The following is a 16,128-nucleotide window of genomic DNA, read 5'->3' as shown; positions in this document are numbered from 1 at the left end:
GGGCATATAAGGTTTTTTATAGAAAGCATGGTCATATAAACTTCAAAGGGGGCTCATTGGACTGCTAATCAAAGCTCTAGTGCGCTTTTTAAGAGTCAAAGTGATCGTAAGGTAGTTACCCCCTCATCCACACGCACAAGTTGTATTGTCTTAAAATGCATCTCATATAAATTTTGAGAGTCTTTTTATTCAAAATAGTCCAAATATAACAAGACTTTTGGGGTTGATACAAACCAACAGAGCCTGGAGGCGAGGGATATTAGTTACGCAGCGGGAGCCTTTAAGGCCGTGATTAAGTGAACTGATGGAACTCGAAAATCCCATGTTAAATTGAAAATTTATGTTTAAAAAGTACTCGAGTATTCATTGGCGGAAAATGCCGCTTTTAATATCAGGCCATAGCTTCTTGAAGATGCTACAAAATGTTTGAAAGGATTTTGCTCTATTTCCTCTAATTGCTCAGATATCTTAGAAAATGTCTAGGTCTTTTTCACAAGTGTACTCGATAAAGGATATTGCTTTTAGAACAAAATTGGTACTATCATGAGCGGAAGACAATAACCTGTAAGATGATTGGAACCATTTTTCGATTTATTTTCCTGTTTTCTAACAGTCCCCTAGAATATTTTCAGCTACCTGAAATTTTTACAAGTCGGTTGCCAGAAAGAATCTTTTCAGATCGCCGATAATACCCCCCAGAGACCAAAATGACAAGCTGGTATAATCAGCTGCTTGTTAATAGAGTGTGAAATTTTCATAAATTATTTCAATGCAATGAAGAAACCTAGAAATGAGAAATAGTCAGGAACCCTGGAGTAAAGTTGTGCACACAAAGCCGAAATCATGGGGAAAATTAAATCAAAGCGAGGTATACATCTTAAAAGTGTTACCACACATAGACAGCGCCTTTGTAAAAAGTATGTGGAGCTTGGTAGATGTAAATATCCAAAATACCTAATAATGCGGTACGGTGAAGAACTAGACAAGTCAAGAGATTTAGGTCAAGCGACAAACCTTGAGGCGGAGCAGAACCCCGTAGCTTCCTCTCCGTTGCCCTACTGGGTCGTGACTGGTGGTAGAAACTTGGATTGTGACGAATTGAAGGATTGCCGGCTAGAGACTTAAGTTTGGAAGCACAGGTGAGGAGGAAACAACCCGTAAAAATCATAGAACCTTAACGAAATTTACACCACCAGATTCAGCGTATCAGAGAATCCTACTGTAGTTTCAAGCTCCTATCTACAATTAAACAAAAAAAAAGTTTTTTTAAGTGAAAGTAAGGAGCGACATTAAAACTTAAAACGATCAGAAATTACTCCGTATATGAAAGGGGCTTTTTCTCCTCAACGCCCCGCTCTTTACGCTAGGGGTTTTTACTGTTTTAAAATGTAGAGTTAAGAGAAAGAGTCAAACTTTAGCGTAAAGAGCGGGGCGTTGTGGAGGAAAAGCCCCTTTCATATACGGAATAATTTCTGTTTGTTTTAAGTTTTAATGTCGCTCCTTACTTTCATTTAAAAAAACTCGTTTTTTTGTTTAATTTCTGGACGTCTTTGAATTAATGCATGGTTTGCATAAATAATTAATACATAAATAATTAAAACGAAACTTGCATATTAATTTTTTGGGGCTAAATGGCTTTTTCACAGTTTTAATCGGAAGATTTTGAGAAAAAAGGAGCGAGGGAGGAGACCTAGTTGCCCTCCTATTTTTTGATTACTTAAAAAGGCAACTATAACTTTTAACTTTATACGAACGTTTTCATAAGTAAAAAATATACGTAACTTACGAATTAAATTACGTAGCGAACTTCAATATTCGTATGTTTTTATTGCGTATATGAGGGGGCTCACCCATCGTCGATACCTCGCCCTTGATATTAAAGCTTAAATTTTGTCCCAATTCCTTAAGAATGACCCCTGAATCACAAAGGCCGTAGAATAAATAGTTGAAATTACTAAAAATGCTTTAGCGTAAAGAGCGAGGTATTACGAGGAGGTAGACCCCTCAGATGCGTAATAATTTCTGTTCGTTTTAAGTTTTAATGCTGCTTCTTACTTTCAGTAGAAAAAAAAACTTTTCATGTTTCTTTTTTCATTGTTTTTTTTTTAAACAATGCTAGAAAATCCTTCGCCCCCTCCATTGAAAGTCTCTTCCCCCATGAGAAGTTCGTCCATGGAAAAATCCTCCCCGGTAGCCCTCCCCCTCAAATATCCCCCCAAACCAAAAAAAAATCCCCCTGAAAACGTCTGTACACTTCTTAGTATCCATTACTATATGTACACACAGGTCAAAGACTGTAACTTGCAGCCCCTCCCACGGGGACTGCGGGGGAATAAGTCGTCCCCAAAGACATAGTTATTGGGTTTTTCGACTGTGGTGAATAAAATGGCTATCTCAGAATTTTGATCCGGTGAATTTGGGGGAAAATGACCGTGGGAGGGGGCCTAGGTGCCCTCCAATTTGGTCACTTGAACAGGGTATTAGAAATTATCATTTCCGTTAGAATGAGCCCTTTCGCGACATTATGGGACCACTGAATCGATACGATCACCCCTGGGAAAAAAAACAAATAAACACGCATCCGTGATTTGTCTTCTGGCAAAAAATGCGAAATTCCACGTTTTTATAGATTGGGCTTGAAACTTCCACAACAAGGTTCTCTGATACGCTGAATCTGATGTGTGATTTTTGTTAAGATCGTATGACTTTTAGGGGGTGTTTCCCCCTATTTTCTAAAATGAGGCAAATTTTTTCAGGCTCGTAACTTTTGATGGGTAAGACTAATCTTGATGAAACTTATATATTTAAAATCAGCATTAAAATGCCATTCTTTTGATATAACTATTGGTATCAAAATTCCATTTTTTTTTTAGTTTTGGTTACTATTGAGCCTGGTCGCTCCTTACTACAGCTTGTTACCACGAACTGTTTAAAAATGTGGAATTTTGTGTTTTTTGTCAGAAGGCAGATCACGGATGCGTGTTTATTTGTTTGTTTTTTTTCAGGGGTGATCGTATCGACCCAGAGGTCCTAGAATATTGCGAGAGGGTTCATTCTAACGGAAATGAAAAGTTCTAGTGCCCTTTTTAATTGACCAAAAAATCGGAGGGCACCTTGGCCCCCGTCGCACGCTAATTATTTTCCCAAAGTCACCGGATCAAAATTGTGAGATAGCCATTTTATTCAGCGTAGTTGAAAATCTTTACAACTATGCCTTTTGGGATGACCTACCCCCCCACAGTCCCCGTGGGAGGGCCTACAAGTTACTAACACTGACCAGTGCTTACATATAGTAATGGTTATTGGGAAGTGTACAGACGTTTTCTGGGGCGTTTTCATTTGGTTGGGGGCAGGGGTTGAGAAGAGGGGGATATGTCGGTGGAACTTTTCATGGATGAATTTGTCATGGGGGAAGAAAATTTCCATGAAGGGAGCGCAGGATTTTCTAGCATTATTTAAAAAAACAATGAAAAAATAAATATGACAAAGTTTTTCAACTGAAAGGAACAGAATATTCCTGTTATTATTTTCCTGTAAATATTAATTCCTGTAAATATTCCAGAATAATTTCTGTTAAAAGGAACAGAAATTATTACGCATATGAGGGGCTCTCTTCCTCCTAATACCTCGCTCTTTACGCTAAAGTATTTTTAGAAATTTCAACTATTTATTCTACGGCTTTTGTTATTCAGGGGTCATTCTTAAGAAACTGGGACAAAATTTAAGCTTTAGCGTGAAGAGTGAGGTACTGACGAGGGGGTGAACCCCCTCATATATGTAATAAAAATATGAGAATACAGAAGTTTCTTTACGTAAGCTAATTTTTAAGTTGCGTATATCTTTAACTAATAAAATTTATTTTTACTAATAATTTTACTAATAAAAACATTCATAAAAAAATAAAAGTTCTAGTTGCCTTTTTAAGTAACCAAAAAATCGGAGGGCAACTAGACCTCCATCCGCGCTTCTTTTTTTTCCTCAAGATCATTCGATCAAAACTATGAGAAAACCATTTAGCCAAAAAAAAATAAATACACAAATTTCGTTTTAATTATTCATCTGCGGAGAGCATAAATCAAAACATGCATTGATTCGAAAACGTTCAGAAATTAAATTAAATAAAAACAAGTGTTTTTTAACTTAAAGTAAGGAGTAACATTAAAACATAAAACGAACAGAAATTACTTCAAAATGAAAGGGGCTGCGTCCTCATCAGCGCCCCGCTCTTCACGCTAAAGTCCGACTCTTTCTCTTAACTCTATTTTTAAAACAGTAAAAAATTTAGCGTAAAGAGTGGGGCGTTCACGAGGAAGCAGTCCCTTTCATATACGAAGTAATTTCTGTTCGTTTTAAGTTTTAATGTCACTCCTTACTTTCAGTTTGTTTTTTTTTCAATTCAATTCGTAAGAAAACTTTGGTTTTCAGAGAATCCTCGAAGAAAGCTTTCAACTAAGTTTGGTGTTTAGTTTCGAATTAATCAACTAAAGTATTTTAATTAGCCTATTCCTAGGAAAAAAAGTGGAAAAAACAATAAATTTTCAAAAGCACTCTGTGCTTGCCGTCCCAGTTTTATATACATGGGCATTTTGTATTTGAGAATGATAGTGCTCTTTTGCTCATTTTCTCTTCTCCCTTGGTCAGTAACCAAGCTTTGCAAGACCCAGCCAAATATATTACTATTCCTCGGCTGAAGCATCTCACCAAAGGAAGCTGTCTATCAAAACCTCTCACAAGACTTGATAATTGGTACTATTTGAAGTTTTGACATTCGACGGTCTCTAGAGAATTAAAAGACAGAAGACTAACCTAACTTCAATTTTGATGCTCGATGTTTTCAAGTTCACTTAATCACGGCCTTAAGGTTTTTATGGAAGGGATGGTTAATTAAATTTAGAAGAGACTCATTTGGTTGAAAATTGGAAATTCTAGTTCCTTTTTAAGAGTTAAAAGTAACAGAGAGCATTTAGCCCCACCCCCTCTCCAACAACCAATGTTTTTTCACCAACACCATCTAATTGAAATTATGAGATAGCAATGTTGTTCAAAATAGTCCAAAGAACATATGATAATTCCTCTAGGTTTTACACATCCCCCTGCGGCTTAGAGATAGGGCTATAAATTGCCATTAAGGCTTATAAAATATTGATCGAATGGGCGGCCGTATAGACTTCAAATGGGGCTCATTTACTTTGAAATTAGAAGTTATTCTGCCCATTTTAAGAATCAAAAGTAATTTGAGAGCAACTAGCCCCCCCCCCCCTCCAGGCTCATCATTTCCTTTAACGTCTTATATCGAAATTTGAAAAAAATTATGCATTTGAGGGAAGGGGTTGTACAGCTTTCAGGGCGGGGGTTGTAAGTTATGTCCTGGGGGCATATAAGGTACCTATTGAAAGTGATGTCATATATGCTTTTGAAGGGACTCATTGGATTGGTAATAAAAAGTTCTGGTGCCTTTTTAAAAAGTCAAAGTGATTAAAGTGCAGCTACCCCCCCCCCTCCACAAACACGTCGTGTTATCCCGAGATGTATCCAATATAAATTTTTATCATATAAAAATGCTTTCAGGGTTAATACAAACAACCAGAACCTAAGGGTGACGGTTTTAAGTTATGCTCATGGGGCATTTAAGGTTCCTATGGAAGGAATGGTTGTATAAACTTTAGAGGTGGCTCGTTTGGTTGAAATTAGAAGTTCTAGTTCCCTGTTAAGAGTCAAAAGTGATGGAGGTCAACTAGCCCCAGCCCCCAACCGCTACTCTTCTCACCAAACGCATCTGATTGAAATTTACTATTTTACTATTTTAATTTACTATTTTAATTTGACGATTTAAACATGAATCGTCAAAAGTACTTATCTCAAGAATTGATTTGGGTATTAAGTTGGAACTCTCGTAGAATACTTAAGGGGGAAGATCAATTGAACAAAAGGGAATATGTACGCACTACTACTATTACTACTACTGCAGCAACATTTACTAGCTATGCCACTACTATTACCATTGCTTCAACTACTACTTTGATACAGCTATTTTGTTCAGCATAGTAGAAGGATCCAGAATCTTTAGGGATATTGGGCATATTCACCTCCCACAGATCACGTATCTAGTTTCGGTTCTTCTCCATGTGAAACTTGGGGTGATCTTGGATTCAAACCTGAGACCTCTCGCACCCTAAGCAAGAACCATATTCCTAGATCACAAGCCAGGTTAAAGAAGAACAATCATTAGCTTTATCGGCAAATAAAATTGTTCTCAACTATCTTGATTGTTCAACCCCCCCCCCTAGATGGTTGAATCGAGGAAGGGACTATTTCTAATTTAATCTCATCTGGTCCCTGATACGCCTGCCAACTTTCATCTTCCTAGCTTATCTGGAAGTGTCTGGAGCTTATCTAGGAAGTTATCTAGGAAGTGTCTGGAGCTTATCTTTAAGCTAGAAGTGTCTAGCTTATCTGGAAGTGTTATCTGGAAGTTAAAAAGAGTAATCTGCTTGACCTTGGGACTCATTTGTTGTTATAGATGGTGCAATTTTTTCGTGAATTGGAAAAAAAATTATTACAGTTATTTTTTTTTTAGGCGGAATCATCATAGGAGCAGCAATTGTAGACTGCATGTTTCGTGCAGTTTAGATGTTTCGTTAAGATGTTATTTAGTAATAAAATATGTTTATTCTGATCAAAATCTGTTCATTCTTTCATTCTGATCATTTTTCAAATAACAACCATAAATTTGACTCACCCTCAATTAAATATTCCCTTCTCCCCTCTCACAGGAAACTCTTGCATATAAATTTATCCCACGTAAACTACTTCCCGTAAAGCCCCCTCCAGAGAGTAAAAAAGCCATCCACCGTAAATTTTCTTGCGGTCGGCCTGAACAATTCTGCTTAGAATGCTTTCATTTGAAAAAGACTAATTTCCAATCCTTTCCTCAATCACTTCGGAAATCCTCTCTTTCAGTAAAATTTTTTCCTTGAATCCATATATGCTGAAAATAGCCCCAGAATAATTCTTCTGGGACCATCTTCACTACAAAACTGACTTGGCAAAGAGAAAGTATGACAATTAAAAAGAATTTGGTACACTAATTCTTTCAAATCACCCCAGATAGAATTTCCCATGCAAAATCCCCCCCCCCCCAGAAATTTCACTCTCCATGATAAATTATACCAAAAAAAAACACCCCAAGTACCAAATTCTCCCCTTCTAAAGCGTCTATATAATTCCTAATAATAAATACTATACGTACAGATTGGACAAATTTCATAGCTTACAGTCATCTTAGAAGCCTTAAATATAATCCGTATTTAAGATACAAAATGTGTATTTTTCCCAACAAAGATGCTTAGGGATATGCAAACGTTTTTTTTACTGTTTCTTTGATTGATCGTAATGGTAATATTTATTTTAGGATATCAAGATGGAGCTCATTCCAGCAGAACCTTAAGATTTAGACATTTTTAGAAGTCAGACTTAAGCGTAAATAGCAAAGTTTTGAGGAGGGGGCAGTCCCTTTATATACATAATAAATTCTGTTCATTTGAGTTTTAATGATCTTTATTTTCAGTTAAAAAATCATATTCTCTTAATCTGATCATTTTTCAAATAACGTCCGTAAATTTGGCTAACCCTCCATTATATATTCCCTTTTCTCCTCTCGCGGGAAAATCATGCATGGAAATTTTTCCTACGCTTACTAATTCCAGTAAACCCCCCTCAAGACAGTAAAAACCCCACCCCCATAAATATTTTTGCCGTCGATTTAGCGTGAAAATTCTCCTTGGTTTGCTTTCATTTAAAAAAGACTAAGTTTCAATTATTTCCTCAATCACTTCGGAAATCGTCTCTTTCCGTAAAATGTATATCCTAGAAATCCAAATATACTGAAAATAGCCCCAGTATAATTCTTTCGGAATCATCTTCACTTCAAAACTGACATGGCAAATGGAAAGTATGACAATTAAAAAGAATCTCGGACAGTAATTCTTTCAAATCGCCCTAGGTACAAGTTCCCATGGAACCCCCCCCCCCCCAGAAATTTCCCTCTCCATGAAAAATTCTACCAAAGAAACCACACCCAAGCACAAAATCCCCTACCCCTGAAAGTGTCTGTATACTTCCCAATAACAAATACTATACGTACAGATTAGAAAAAATTCATAGCTTACAGGCCTCCCCCAATAGCCTATGAGGGATAGTTTTACTCCCCACGGTAATTATAATGGCTATCTAAAAATTTTGATTGTGATAACTTTGAAAAAAAGGACCAGTAAATGTTTTACTATTTCAAATCGTATTTTATGTTGATAAACAATCTATTTTTCAAAAAGGTCTTAAATATAATACACATTTAAGATACAAATTGTAGATTCTTCCCAAAAAGGATGCTTAGGGATATGCAACCGTTTTTTAGCTGTTTCTTCTTGTGATCATAACAGTAGTATTTGTTTTAAGATATCAAGATGGAGCTTATTTCAGCAGAATCTTAAGATATAGTCATTTTTAAATAACAAAGTGTCTTAACAAATTTGTCATTTTTTGCCCTATTTACTTCTGCAAAAAATATAAATTTTGGATAAAATTTAGGTCCAAACTGTTATCGAGGGTATTTTTAAATATACAATAAATTTAAAACTATCGAAAACTTATAGAACATTTAAATTTCAGGATGCATTAGTGGTTCAGTTGAATATTCATCTCCAAAATTTGTGTAATCCATAAGGAAAATATCACGCATTTCATGGTAGTGGTCTGTGTGTAAAGAGGGACTCAGCCCAAGAGTAATGGAAATTAAAAAAAAACAAATTTATTCATCAAAAGCTACGGGCCTGAGAAAATTCGACTTATTTTTGACAAAGGGGGAAACAGCATCGAAATGTCAAGCACGTAAATATTCAGTATATAGAGGGCCTAACTGTAAAAGTTAGCTGTAAAAATCAGCTGTTGCCAGGACATCGATGTGAATGTCGAACATTAAAAGACAAAGAGAATTGCCTTGATCCAAAGAGAAAAAACATAGGTACTTTAGGGTGGCCTGCTGCATTTCGAGGTTGATCTGTTCGTCATCGTTTTGAAACAATGGTATTTCCTTAAGCATAGCCTCGTTAAAGGTTTCAAGGAATCGAGGAAGAGAATCAGGCCCCTTCCACACTGCATCAACAAACTTTCTGACGCGGTCCAAATTAACCGCAGCTAAATTCCTTTCGCCCAAAATATAACCAACACCAACCCCTTTATGAATCTCAGAAACTGCCAATGTTGGGTCACGTGCTACAGCCCCTACAATGTCAGAACGAACCCTAGAGACTAGACGGTTTTCCGGTGGCTGGGCGTGAGAGTGGAGTCGTCCATCATCATTGCTAAAGGAAATGACCCACCGTCGACGATCTTTCTTTTTGACAGGACAAACGAAAGCTATTCGACAACCACAACACTTGTTTTTGAGCGGCTCATCTGGATGTTCGAGGTAAATGTTTCTGCTGAAACAGTTCTGAAGAGAAAACTCACAGCCTGCTGCTGTGCACTGTTTGACCCCAGCGCATTCATTGACACGGACTAAAACGCTAATCTGAGACTCGTCATTCGGAAGCATGACCACTTTCTCAAATTTTGGCATGCCTCCCTTCCTAGTCAGTTGTATATTACCCATCAGGTAAACATAGTCGTCATCTCCGTCATAAATTATTTTCACGTCGTCAATAAAGAGAACCTCGGAAACACCCGAGTTTTCAGTATACCCTGGATATTTGAGCATGCCAAGCGTTGCATTTTTCCAAGATCCAGAGAGTAGTGCTGCCAAAACTTTGTCAACGACGCCTGGTCTCGGCTTTCTAGAAGGCGTGAGTGAGGTGCAGACAGAAAAAGCGCTCTTTGAATACAGTACTGGTGGGAGCTTGACCACTTCTGGCAAAGACATTCCAAGCGAAAAAAATTTCCTGACCTCCCTCCTACCACCAAAAAACATTTCACGCAAGTGAATCGTTACGATACCTAGCGACGACGCTTGACGAATCAGACCTGAGAGTACATGCTGGCCTTTAACACCAACGAAACTATGGAAAGGATAGGCTGTGTAATCTGCATCAACCAGATGTTACCGCAGCCACTTCTCCGATCTGCCCATGAGAAAAGATGTTATATGCGTTTCCGAAACGGATGAAATTCCCCTATCATAAAACAGCTTCAAACAGTCTACAACTTTACGAATTTCACCGGAAGCATCCTGAAAACTCTGGTCATCACAACTCTGGCAGCAGTTTTGAGCGTCGCCCTGGGGCAAGCTTTCGCCGAAATATTCGACCTGAAATTTACGGAGACAAAGGCCAGAGAAGCCAGAATAGGTGTATTTCAGAACATCCACAAAGTTGGTTAACATTGATTTTTTGTCTCCATCAGATGATCCGTCAAGCCAGAATACGCAGCGATTAATATCATACTTTTTTACGGCCCTAGCAGGTTTTCAGTCGCGTCCTGCTCTACCTTGCTCCTGCATCCAAGACGACATGTTTTTTGGCAAGCCAAAACGAACAACACAACGAACGTCTGGAAGATTCAAGTGACAGCCATACGCAGTAGTGGCGCAGAGTATCTCAATCTCCCCATTTCTCATTGCAGCATGAATGTGATTTTTATCCAGTGATGAGCACTCTCCAGTGAACGCCGCAGCCTTGACTCCTAAACTGGAAATGGCCGAACATGCAGCATTGGCCTCCCGCGCATACGAGAAATATACTATGGCTAGCTGTCCATTAACTGTTCCAATGATCCTCTTGGCAGCTTCAGACCAACTTTCAACCCAATCCACACTACCTTCCAAACCTGAAGGTGGGCTGTAATGCGAAATCTCCAGCCTTACATTTGGCCTATCAACAGACATTCGAACTACACAAGGGTTGTGAAGAAACTCCTCTATAATCAGTTTTTCGTCTTTGGGCAGCAGAGTTGCTGTCAATGCAAGGAAAGTTGTGCGAGGGAAAAAACTTCTCAAGCTCTTCAGTTCCAAAAAGGAACTTCTAAAGCCACACCAGTCGTAGAGTAGATGGCACTCGTCAAAGACTACAAATTTCAACCGTCTGTCTAAAAGAGATCTTTGCCTCCGAACGAACCCTAACGATCCTTCCCGGCCCATAAAACTTTCTGGAGTACCTACTAAAATCACAGGTTTATTTTCAGACAAATCTGAAATGGCGGTCACTTGTTGGTCGTATTCGACAGGAGCAATTTTTTCACCAACAACAAAGGAATCAATACCACGTGAAAGTAAAAAATCATTTTGATCCTTGCGCAGTGCTATGGTTCGAACAACCAAAAGAGTAATACCTGATTCCATAACAGATGGAATTTGATAGCAAATCGACTTTCCACTTCCAGTGCCTGAAACAACTAAAGCATCTTCTTTTTTTAGAATGTTAGTAATACTACGAATCTGAAAATCTTTCAGCTGCGTGATGCCAAAATTTCGAAGTGCACAGCCAGCGACAGCATCCAAGATCATTTGAGACGGTTCCGTAGCAGGCACCATAACTTCTGAAACCAATAGATGAGAGTCAGGTAGACAGGAACTGGAAAATTCGGTGTGAGAAACAGGTTGACTAAGGTCAGTCAATGGTAGATCTGACACAGAAAAATTCTCTTGATAGGAATCATTATTGGAATTGAGTATTGGAAATTGAATTGTGGAATTGAGAGCACGATCTGGCTGCATGAAAGCTTCAGGGGCAAGTTCAGTCAACATTTTGCAAAGTTCGAAGACAGTGGGACGAGCTTTCGGCTCAAACGCGCAACATTTCAGAAAAACTTCTTTTAGGGGACTTGACATATCTTCATGACAGGGCAACACCCCAGTCATAATTTTATTGACTATCACGTCAACATGAAAACCATCCTTTTCGAAGGGAAACTTGATCGTAAAATCATGTAGCTCATATAGAAACATTCCAAAAGAAAACAGGTCACAAGCAAAGGTAGGACGTTTGCTCTCGCATCTTTCTGGGCTCATAAAACATATTGTCCCACCCCGATTTTGCTGAGACTGATCTTGAGTAGTTGAAGTAACGACTGATGCCACAAGTGATAATCGGCTTTCTCCAAAATCTGCTAATTTAAAGAGTCAAGAATCGTCGTGTCCCCTTTTTTCAGTGGCCAAAACGTTAGCCGATTTGAGGTCAGCATCGATGATCTTTATTGAGTGAAGATACCTTAAGCCCTCTGAAACCTGACAAGCCATTGAACTAAATAAGACAGGAGCGATTTCCCTGCTTACTTCACTACTCAAGACGGACAGGAAACCAAGAATTTGCCTGGCATTGTTAAAAGAATGTGGATTCCCATCTTCATCCGTCAAAACTTTCTCGCAGTATTCGAGGCCGAGGGTCATCTCCTTCAAACAGACAAACCTAATCCCAACAACGTTTTCATGGCGTGTTTTATAAATGGCAGCAGCTTCCTTTAAAATAACTGACTCGTATTTGGCATTACCGCGGATTCCTATATATTTTTTTAAGGCTACTTTTTGTCCGCCAAAATGACCCACAGAAACCTCACAAGCCCTCCCACCCCCAATTACTATTTCTGAAGGTGGAACGGAGTCGATCAACAATTCTTTTGGTACGTCCAGACTTGATCTGGGCTTAGCAAAACAGGGCACTTTCATGCTGAAAGCCATGGTACTAACACTGCAATAGAAACAAAAACAAAAAGACACTGGAAAGAACGAAACAATCCTTTCTACATAAACAACAATGCACAGAAAAAAAAAGGAAAGGAGAAAACATTCCCGTCTTCAAGACTGAGAATCGTCACAATACAAACCCGCCTAGATTAAGCGAGGGCACTTACTTCACAAATGTCATTTCACATCACATCAACTTGGTAGAGGCTGTAGGACTCAGAGATGGTTCCACAACTTCGACCTGAAATAAAAGCTATACTAAATGAGAAGTTATTCTCACACAGAAAATGTCAGTGCACGGGGTAACCCTAGGGTGGAAATTATCAACGGGATGATTAGTGCTAAGTGTCTGTTGATTTTTCAAAAATTGAGATTTTTCTTTTAAACGACTTCAAGATAATAGTAAAATATTCAGTTGTTTTTTATCTTTGTTTTTCCTTCACTGATCACAGATCGCAAAAATATCAGCTTGAATGCTACTATCCAGCCTATCAACAATATCAGGAACATCAATACCCAATAACTGTGTCTGCACATGCACAGGCTCAACTAAAGCACTAAAATGTTTTTCCACATTCCTACTATTCTTTGCAAATATTTTTGCCATCTAGTTGCATAATTTGGCAATCTCTATAGCAATACTCAAATTTGTCAACTTGTTCACAAGAAAATTCACCCCAGAAAACTATTTCTTTTCCAACTAGTTGACAAGTAATTTCTCCCCAGCAACACTTTCTTTCCAACTAGCTAGAGACAAACATTGCCACAGAAACACTTTTATTAACCATCTAGTTGGCAAGTAACTTTTCCTCAGATAATTTTTATTAACCACCTAGCTGATGAAAAACTTTGCCCCAAAAAATATTTTCTTTTCCAACTAGCTGGAAAAAGTTGTTGCCTCAGAAATAATTATGTTAACCATCTAGTTTGCAAACAACAATGCCACAGAAACTCTTCTGTTAACCATCTGGTTTGCAAGTTACTTACCTGTTCCCAAGAGTGAGATTGAATTTTTTAAAGCTTGGAGGTTTATTCCTCCCATCTGTTTAAAGAAAACAGGTGCATAATTGAAGTTTTGATCTTTTTTATCTTGCATTTTATTAGCATAAATACTATATGTTCCTTTATTCATCTGTCTTGTTTCTTTTCTATATGTAAGAATGTTTTTGTCTCAGTTTTGATACTCTTTTTTTTTTTTTACAAATGACCTATACTAGAAGGTCATTTTCAAGATTTTGCCCTGCTTCAGGATCCCTGGTTCCAAAGGTAGGGTTAAATTTCTAGAAGCTATGAGGCTTACTTTTTTTAAATTGTAATTGAAGCTTTTTCATTACTATCTAACCTTTAGTGGGTCTAAATGAAATTTTTTTTTGTGGTGAATTGAATGTTAAATGTCTAGATCACCTTTTTTTTTTCAAATTAATAGTGGTAGAATATGTAAAATTGTTAAAGTTTTAGTGACCACAATATATTTTACCCATTGCTTAGTGCAGTTTTAAAATCTAGGGGGTTGTTTTTGTTTCTTTGATGCATGTCCCAAAATAGATATATTCCAATGAAAAAACCCTAAAGTATTTTTCAAATTCTAGGGGAATTCCCTCTCAATTGATGCCACTGTTGAACCCTAGATCCATCCCTAAAAAAGTAATTTAGTAAGCTCAACTGCTTTTCAAGAGGGAGAAAAGACCATCATTTAAAATTTTAACAAGCCTAGTTTAAAGTTATAGCCTTAATAATTAGCTTTGCTATAGGCCTATAATCCCTGTAACAATAATCAAATTTTTCAACTAGTTGACAAAAAAAATTTGCCCCAGAAAACTATTCACTTTCCAACTAGTTGGTGAGTAATTTCTCCCAGGCAACACTTTTTCTTTCCAACTAGTTGGCAAGTAATTTCTTCCAGGCAATACTTTATTTCCAACTAGCTAGAAACAAACATTACCCCAGAAACACTTCCAAGTAACTTTTCCCCAGAAAAATGTTTATTAACCAGCTAGCTGATGAAAAACTTCGCCCCAGAAAACATTTCCTTTTCCAACTAGCTGGAAAAAGCTGTTGCCCCACAAACAATTCTGTAAACCAACTAACTAACAACATTGTCCCAGAAACACTAAATTCATTGACTTTGCTGTGAAACCTCTTTGGATACAACCTCTTCTGCAGAAAAACAACTTTCCACTTGTAAATTTCTATCTGTTGTAGTTTATTTTCTTTGTTGGTAAGTTACACTTGAGCTGTTTCTCTTGAAGTCCGCACGGATGACTGACCTATTGCGGATCTCCAAAAAGTCGTTTTTCTTGCAGCGGAGAGTATCATAGCGTACATCAGTTGGCAGTGCTAAGAAAAACGTGAAGAAGCGACAGACTAAGCAGACTATTCAAATTTAAGATAACGTTGAAAGGTTTAAGTTAATACTTATAAGCATAGTTATTCAATGTCGTAACTTTTTTTGTTAAGAGTGGCATTCTATCATAATTAAATGATTTGGCGCTGGCTCAATTTCCTCCGGATTTTACATATTTCACATTAATTTGAGGTCAGAGTGAGTTGAGTCTATCATACTCTCTGGTATATTTGAAGAAATATATCTTGGAAAATGTTTTATTCATACTTTAAAAGCAAAATCATCTATAAAAAGTCCTAAATGATAAGATTTTGGCTTTGTTGAGCTACCCTATACAGAGGGTAAAATTCTAGTTTGACTTTTTTTTTGTTTTGAATTTGGAATTCTAATACCAGGCTATAGATTAAATTTCCAGTGAAATTCCAGTTTAGCTACTTTTTGCTATCTTTGAAAGGAGTTGTGTTAGGAGAATGAAACTTTCAGTGATTAATCCATAGCTAAAAATATGCTCTGAGAAGCTATTACTAAGCTTATGTGATAACCCTCTTCTGATTTTTAAGTCTTAGAATTTTGCATACTTGACTGGTCTGTAACTATTAAAATTTTGGCAAAACAACATCTTACCTTAATTTTCAGCTAGCAGTTTCTATTTCTCTGGTTTTAGCTCTGAAAATGCAATTCTTGTTACTTGAGTAGAATCTTAAGCCATAGGCTATCAGTGTTTCATATTTGAATTTAGGAAATGTATTTCCTGGAAGTTTCCAAATCTTGGAAACTTCATAATTTGGAATTGAACAAAGTTATGACACTAAAAATGCTTTTTTTCTTGTCATTTAAGTAGAAAATTTATTTTGCAAGGGTTTCACTTTTATAACACAATCATTTTTAAGGGTGTAGACCAAATATTGAGATTTACCTTAAATTGCATTTGCCAGCAAGATAAGGTGGTAGATCCTCCTGTAGTTCTTGCTGGTGGTGAGTGATGTAATTATGTTGGCTTAGCTTCCCAGTCCAGCCTCCACTTGGCCCTCTCCCAGTCCCTGTTGACTCCAGCCTTGAAGGAGTGGGGTGTCTCAGCTTGGATGGTAGACTCGGATAGGCTATTCCAGAGGGG

At 37.5% G+C, this 16,128-nt stretch overlaps 1 long non-coding RNA gene across 1 annotated transcript in view; it reads right to left on the bottom strand.

The window, feature by feature from the left end:
- The window catches only part of LOC136028634 (uncharacterized), a 43,112-nt gene extending 28,188 nt beyond the window's left edge, over nucleotides 1–14,924 (bottom strand). The window contains exons 1-2 of the long non-coding RNA XR_010617853.1: nucleotides 14,823–14,924; nucleotides 12,838–12,911 (exon numbers count right to left, since the gene is read on the bottom strand). This is a non-coding gene — a long non-coding RNA (uncharacterized LOC136028634). The remainder of the gene's footprint in view (nucleotides 1–12,837; nucleotides 12,912–14,822) is intronic.
- Between the last annotated feature and the right edge of the window lie 1,204 nt (nucleotides 14,925–16,128).

The sequence above is a fragment of the Artemia franciscana genome, chromosome 7, assembly GCF_032884065.1.
Source record: "Artemia franciscana chromosome 7, ASM3288406v1, whole genome shotgun sequence".
Taxonomy (NCBI): Eukaryota; Metazoa; Arthropoda; class Branchiopoda; order Anostraca; family Artemiidae; genus Artemia; species Artemia franciscana.
Note: the sequence above shows the minus strand (reverse complement) of the source record. Positions and strands in the feature narration are given on the sequence as shown.